The sequence below is a fragment of the Marmota marmota genome, unplaced genomic scaffold (assembly GCF_001458135.2).
Source record: "Marmota marmota marmota unplaced genomic scaffold, marMar, whole genome shotgun sequence".
Lineage (NCBI taxonomy): Eukaryota > Metazoa > Chordata > Mammalia > Rodentia > Sciuridae > Marmota > Marmota marmota.
In genome coordinates, this window is record NW_025999900.1 from 43,713,300 (window position 1) to 43,720,412 (window position 7,113).

A 7,113-nucleotide genomic window follows, 5' to 3' on the forward strand; every position below is an offset into this window, starting at 1 on the left:
ATTTGCCACGGTGTCTGATTGGGAAAGTTGATTTTTGTCCACAGTTTCAGAGGCTCAGTCCACGGTGGGATGACTCCTTTTCCAGGTCCAAGGTGAGGCAGAACGTCACGGTGGAAGGGCATGGCAGAGGACGCTGCTTTGCTCAAGGCACCCAGAGAGCAGAGAGAGGAGGGGTCCACAGGGAAGATGCCCCCTTCCAGGACACACCCTAGTGATCCACCTCCTCCAGCCATACCATCCCTGCGACAGCCCATCCAAACTAGGACGGCTGATTAGGTCTCAGCTCTCGCCAGCCAATCATTGCACCTTCAGACATTACTGCCTTAACAGGAGCTTTCAGGGGACACCTCACATCCAAGCCATAACAATGCCACTGTAGTCCTGGCTGAGTTGAATCCTTGGAGCCTGGCTGTCGTGTGGTCCCTGACACAGCCTATCTATCTGTGACAGACGGGAACAGACCAGTGGCCAGCCCTTTTCTCTCATCTCCAGGGGCCAGCTCGGCAGTGCTGTCAATCACTCCCCGTCTCTTCCCGAGGCAGTAAGAAGGGAACAAGGGTCCTTTGTGAGCCAGACAGAGCAAGAATGTGAAGACTTCCTCCAAGGGGTCATCTAGGGCCTGTTTGCACCTGCCATGAGAGCTAACCCCCCCACACATACTCAAGCTTCATAATTAATTTTCCCTAAGAGGCCATGACCCAAGAGAAGGGATGGGGATAGAGCAAAGCATGATCTCAGGACCCAGCCCCGAATACTGTGTCTATTCTCTGCCTTCTGCAATAACAGAGTATTATTATTTCACTGCAGGCAGACGCACAATCACAAGCCAGCTGTGTACTAGCCTGGGGCACACATGTTGCCCATTCGTCCTGCAGCCTGACTGGGCATTCTGCCCATGAATAGGAAGCCCTCCCTGAGTGTCCAATGCCAAGTGCACCAGATAATCGCCCCCTGCCAGGAGAGGACCCACCAGAAGCACTATCTTCCCTTCCTTGGCACAGCTGATGGACAGCAAGGGCATCCTAGCCACCTCCCACCCTGCCAACCACCACCCACTCCTGCTGGGGCTGGCGGCTGCCAATCAGTCCCCTGGGGCCATAAAGTCTAATGGGCAGCGCACGGGGGAAAGGCATCTTGGGGAAGCAGCGGAGTATTGTGATCAAGGAAGGGGACTCAGCAAGCATGGGGTGCAAAGTCTGCCTCTGCCTCACTTGGCAGACTTTGGACTTGGGCATGTTGCCCCCTCTCTGAACCTCCACTTTCTCCAGTAGAAGGGGATGACAGGAGCACCTTCCTCTGGGTGCAGGGAAGACTAACGGTCTCACAGTGACAGTCCTTATCACAGAGCCATTCCCCAGACAGATGCTGGGCAAGTGACTGTACTGATGGAGGTGGCTGTTCACAGTGAAGTGCATTTCCTACAAAGACTCTGCAGAGCCTTCAGGGGCTCACCTGTGACCCTGCTGGAGAATACATCAGGAAGGGCAGCCTGGGCCAGAAACGAGGGAGCCCTAAGTTCACCTGCGATCTCTGCCACTAACTGCCTGTGGAATTCTAAGCAAGTCCTGTCGCCTCTCTGAGCCTGTTTCCCATCTGTGAAACAAGAGCTGGACAGGATCTTTAAAGTTCTTCCCTTTGTGATATTCTGTGCTCTTTGTGTCATGGTGTTGGGTGACTTTGCTCCCATGTAGACCTGATGAATGGCACCCAAATGAGGCCCCACTCATTCTAAGTGTGGCCCTTGCTCCTGCCCAAGGCCTGGATCTCTATGAGGTGGTCCCCAGAGAACAGCAGGGGTGAGATTGCTCTGTTAGAGTCCTTTGGAATGGACACAATGCCTTCTGCCCTTCCCAGCCCCTGGAGGCCAAGCCAGGCTGCCCAGGAAGTGTCAGGAAGGGATTCAGATTGCAAAGATACACGGCGACAGAGACTCTCTGCCAGCCCAAGGAATCCAGGCCAAGAATAGATAATGCGTACACCAAGTAGGCACCATAACTGCGAGGGGTCTGAGAGCTAACTGCTCCAGGTACATCCAGGCCCTTGGCTGCCTCCAAATCCCTTAGCCAAAAGCCTCCTGGCACAATCATCAACTAAAAGAACCCCACTCAAGTCCCCTCACTTGCCTAATCCCCAACCCCCTGCCCTCCAGGTTGTGTACTCTCACTAAACACAGGTAACTACTGTCCAGATTCTATCAGCTCCAGGGCTTCCGGCAACACCCAGAGGACTGCATCCCACCTGCACAGAACTTCCCTCCCTACATGGATCCAGAGAAGAAGGAAGCTGTCTGCCAGGTGCCCCACACTCCCAGCTCTGGGGCAGGGTGGTTTGCAGAAAGGAATATGCACTCTGTGGCTGGGATGCCAGTGTGCCAACTTGGATGAGTTCTCTTTAACATCTTTGAATCTCAGTTTGATCATCTGTAAGCTGGAATCAACAATACTGGCCTTGCAAGATTGTCCTGGGGGTTAAGCAAAGCAGCCGCTGTGCACTAGGAGCTCAGGAAAGGGCAGTCAAGTTGGGGGAGGGGAAGCGGCGTCACCCACTTTCCTGAAAAATACACAGAAACACATGAACACTTTGAGAAAGAAGAAATTTAAGATGGACCCCAGTTGGGGGTGGTGGTGCATTTCATATAATCCCAGCAATACAGAAGGCTAAGGCAGGAGGCCAGCCTCAGCAATTTAGCAAGTCCCTGTCTCAAAATAAAAATGGCTAGGGATGGAGTTTCAATCCCCAGTACCATAAATAAATAAATACCCCAAATCAGAGATTCTTTTAGCAATTGATTCAAAATGGATTAGCTTATGTTTGGATGAAAGAAGAGGAGTCTTGTTCTCCTCTAAGAATTTTGCATTCAATTCAGACAGAGGACAAATCCACAGAGAACTCTGATTTTTGTCTTAAGAACCCTGGAGGGAAATTCAGACTCGGGCTGACTCAAGTTTTCAGGTCTATCTGAAGCTAATCACTCCACTGGCCAGACTGGATTCCGTTGGTTCGCAAGCCCAGCTACACATTAGCATCACCTGGGAGCCTCCCTGAACTCTGGGTACCAAGCTTCTCTCTTGACCAGTTTCATCAGAAACTCTGCGGGGTGGAGCCCAGGTATCAAGAGTTCCCTGGGCGATTCTAAGGAACCGAGGATATCTGAGGCCCCTCCCAGTTATCCCTGAGGTGTACAACCATGCATGATTCAACACAGACGCTTAGCATATGCCTGCTGAATAAAGGGCTGAAGATTATGACTCACCTTCTTTTTTGCTTTTTCCATGTTCATAATTAATGAGGTAAAACAGCAAAAGGGAAAGGTGAATCCTAATAAGAATCATTGAGTAGCACTGTCCAACAGAAATTTCTGTGATTATGGGAAGATGCTATAATCTGTACAGCTCACTGCAGGGGTCATGAGCCCAATATGGCTACTGAGTTGTGTTTTTTTTTGTTTTGGGGGGTTTTCTTTTTTGTTTTTTTAGCGAGGTGAGGGTACTGGGGATTGAACTCAGAGGCATTCAACCACTGAGCCACATCCCCAGTCCTATTTTGTATTTTATTTAGAGACAGGGTCTCACTGAGTTGCTGAGCACCTCACTTTTGCTGAGGCTGGCTTTGAACTCGCGATCCTCCTGCCTCAGCCTCCTGAACCGTTGGTATTACAGGTGTGCGCCACCAGGCCAGGTGGCTACTGAGTTCTTGAAATGTGATTAGTGATTGAGGAACTCTGATTTTAATTTTATTTAAGGTTGAATTTAAATTTAAATAGCCACATATGACTTCTGGCTACCATACTGGACCGTGAGCATATGGAGTGTGTGCCCTTTACCTACACAGCTTGGCCCGTGCTCCCCACACCCCTTCTTTACTAACAGCCCTCTGCCTCCATTACCAGAAATCATGGCCAGGCAGCTAAGGAAGTTGCTCCTGGTCCTCCAGCCACAGAGTGGGCCCAAGACCCAAGCTAAGTCCACCAGACTGTCCTCTCCAGGAATTTGACTCTAGCTTCAGTGCCACAAGAATAGAAGATGAGTCAGAGCAGATTGATAATCAGTGTTGATGCCCTAAGACATTGTGTGTTAGTTTCTAGAACATTAGTCCAGAGCATGGTGATCACAATAGTGATACAGGATATGAGCTAAGAATCATTATCATCATCTTCATCATCATCAAAGTCCCTGGTACCCAGCAGCTCTGATAGACCAGCTCCTGGAATCTAGGAACACAATTTGTGTAGCTTCTTTTCAACTGTAAAATGGGAATCATGCTAAACTTCTTCCTGAATTTTTGTGAAGACAGCAAAAGAGATGATGGTCATAAATCCTTTGAGCCAAATAAGGAGTTACTCAAGTGTCTGTTATAGGTATTCCCAGGACATAAGGGTTAGGGAGTCAAGGGAGGGTTTGACGAAGGACTCAGGACCTGGGTCCAGTTCACAAGCTGTGCAACATCCAGTAAGACACTTGTCCTCTCTGGGCTTGTGACTGAATTGAGTTAGACACATCCATATCCAGTTTCACAATTTCTAATTTATTTGCTGACCCCTTTACCTAACACATATTCCCTCCTACTTCTATGCACAAATGTCAGAAAATTCTCTAGACTAATTATGACAGTCTTTTGCCCAAATTATTTCTTCTTGCCCTGGCTTCCTAACTCACTGATTTCTGTACTAACTCTCTGGCAGAGGACAAAGGCATCACTTCTACCTCCTAGTGGGCCAAAAGCAAAGACCATATCCTCCTGGCTTACTATTGTATCTTCGATGCCTGCTACAGAGCCAGACACATAGAAGGTGCTCCAGATGTATTTACTGTTTGAATGTTTGAATGAATACCCCAAGTCGATGTATTATTTATTCTGAATATTTCAGATCTATTTCAAGAAATCCACAGTACTAATTATCTAATGCTGCATTAGATTACTTGCCCCAAAATCAGATACATTACCCCCAAAACTTACCAGCTTAAAACAGCAATGATGACTTATATCTCAATTTCAGACAGAGCATGGTGAGGTTGGCCTCTCTCTGCTCCATGTCTGGAACCTCAGTCACAGAACTCAAAGGCTGGAGCTGGGATCCACTGAAGTCTCAGTCTACCACCTACCTGGAGATTGATTCTGGTTGTGGGCTGAGAGTCCAGTGGGTACTGTCAGCTAGGATACTGACGTGGCCTCTCCATGCAGGGGGGCTTCCCCACAACATGGTGGGGCTGGTGTCTTCCAGGAAAGTGTGGATGCTGACTCAGTGACCTAGCCTCCAGAGTCACATAGCATCCACAGAGCATCCCTCCTACCACATTCTACTCATTAGACTCCCTATATTCAGCCCACATTCAAGGAGAGGGGAGCCAGGCTCCATCTTTTGAGAGAAGCATAAGAACTTATAAACATGCTCTAAAACCACCACAAGCACTTGGCTAACACAAAAGACACAGTATGGGGTGGAAACTGAGCCTCTGAAGAAGGAAGGCTTCCATTCAAATTCTAGCTCTGCCACTTGTTATCTGGGTGAGTTTGGGAAAGTTACTCTCTAAGACTTAGTTTTCCTATTTGTACAGTAAGAAGGTGGCAGGCGCTCTTTAGTGACAGAGACATGCTTGAAGTCTTGACTTCTTGACCCTCTTAAGAGAATCCAGGCTTAACTAACTTTCTTGGAGTTAAGGAACCTTTCCCATGACTGCATACCTTTGGTTTCTGATCTTGGAAGCATCAAGAGGAGCTCAGGGGACCCAGAATGTTCTGATATTGGGCAGAGCTTTTAAGTAGCAGATAGGGAACCACTGAGGGTCTGAGGAGTCTCTTAGACTCCCTGTCATACCACCAGTGTGGAAATCTCCGCACATCAAGAAATGCAACAATGTGGATCTAAGGAATACAACTCAGCCTGATGGAGCTTAATGTATTAGTCAGTTTCCAGTTACTATAACAAAATGGCTGAGGCAAGTAACATAAAAAGAAAAGGTTTATTTTGGCTCACCATTTTGGAGGTTCCAATCCAAAATGGGTAGTGCATAATTTTGGGCCTCTGGCTAGGGTGGCATATTATAAGGGCATGGCACAGTAGAATCTTTATGATTACCAGTCAGGAAGCAGAAAGAGAAAGAGAAAAAAAAAAAAGTCTCAAAATCCCTTACACAAGGCCCCACCTCCCAAAGATTCCTCCCTCTCAGAATAACACCTTGTGGACCAAAACCTTAACCCGTGAACCTTGAGAAGACATTCAACATCCAGTCTATAGCATTCAGGAATCTGCATTTCCCCCAGAAGGCTGTTATTCTTACTAAATACCAGTAGGGGGAGAGGCTGTGGACTTTAGCAAAGTTCTTAGCTTGAGCTCAGAGAGTTACTTCTCGGTGGGATGGGGGAGGAGGAGGGTGCATTGTGCCTCCAAAGTCCAAGAGCCAAGCACAACAATCAGCTGTATTTTCACCGTTTTCTGAACCGACTGGCTCTCCCCAGCCAGGACTCCCACTTCTATGTGGTGGTCCCACAACCCTAGGGAGAAGCATCCATCCTGCCATGACCGCGGGACATGGGCATCCAAAGTTCAGTCCAGTGAGACTGACTAGTCACGTCCCTGGGCGTCCCACTCCCCCCGGGGCAGGAACCAGGTGAAACAGGATGACTTTTCACCCTTTCATTTCCTCTACTAAATGTCCCCCTTTAAGGAGCGGACGCGCCAGGAGGGACTCTTGAATTGGTGATCACCTCTGCCAATATGTGGAAGCTGAGGCCCAGAGAGGAAGTGATCTATTGAATGTCCCTGAGCAAAACAAGCGCTGACCCCGGGCCTCCCAGACCAGTGCTCTCGCTGCCCCACGCTGAGGTCCGCGACGTGGTACCCACTTTAGGAAATTCCCGACAGCAGGAATTCCTTTGGCGCCAGGAATCTTCCTAGAGTTTGCGCTCTGTTCGGTCCATTGTAAACTTCCTCCGCAACACCTCACGGTCTTTGCTGCGCCCTAAAAGAAAGGTGAGAAGGGAACGAACGCCCACCGCGCGGTTGAGAGAACTAGGAGCAGAGGGACGTCTGCGGGAGGGTAGGACCCGGCGGGAATGCGCTGGCCCTTTAAGGGGGGGACGGAGCGCATGCGCGGCGCGGCCGGAGTCGAACCG

General features: G+C 49.1%; 1 protein-coding gene across 1 annotated transcript in view; it reads left to right on the top strand.

The window, feature by feature from the left end:
- The first annotated feature begins 6,832 nt into the window (after nucleotides 1–6,832).
- The window catches only part of Vash1 (vasohibin 1), a 20,754-nt gene continuing 20,473 nt past the window's right edge, over nucleotides 6,833–7,113 (top strand). Inside the window, exon 1 of the mRNA XM_048799060.1 lies at nucleotides 6,833–6,970. The gene's annotated coding sequence lies outside the window, so the exon portion shown is untranslated. The remainder of the gene's footprint in view (nucleotides 6,971–7,113) is intronic.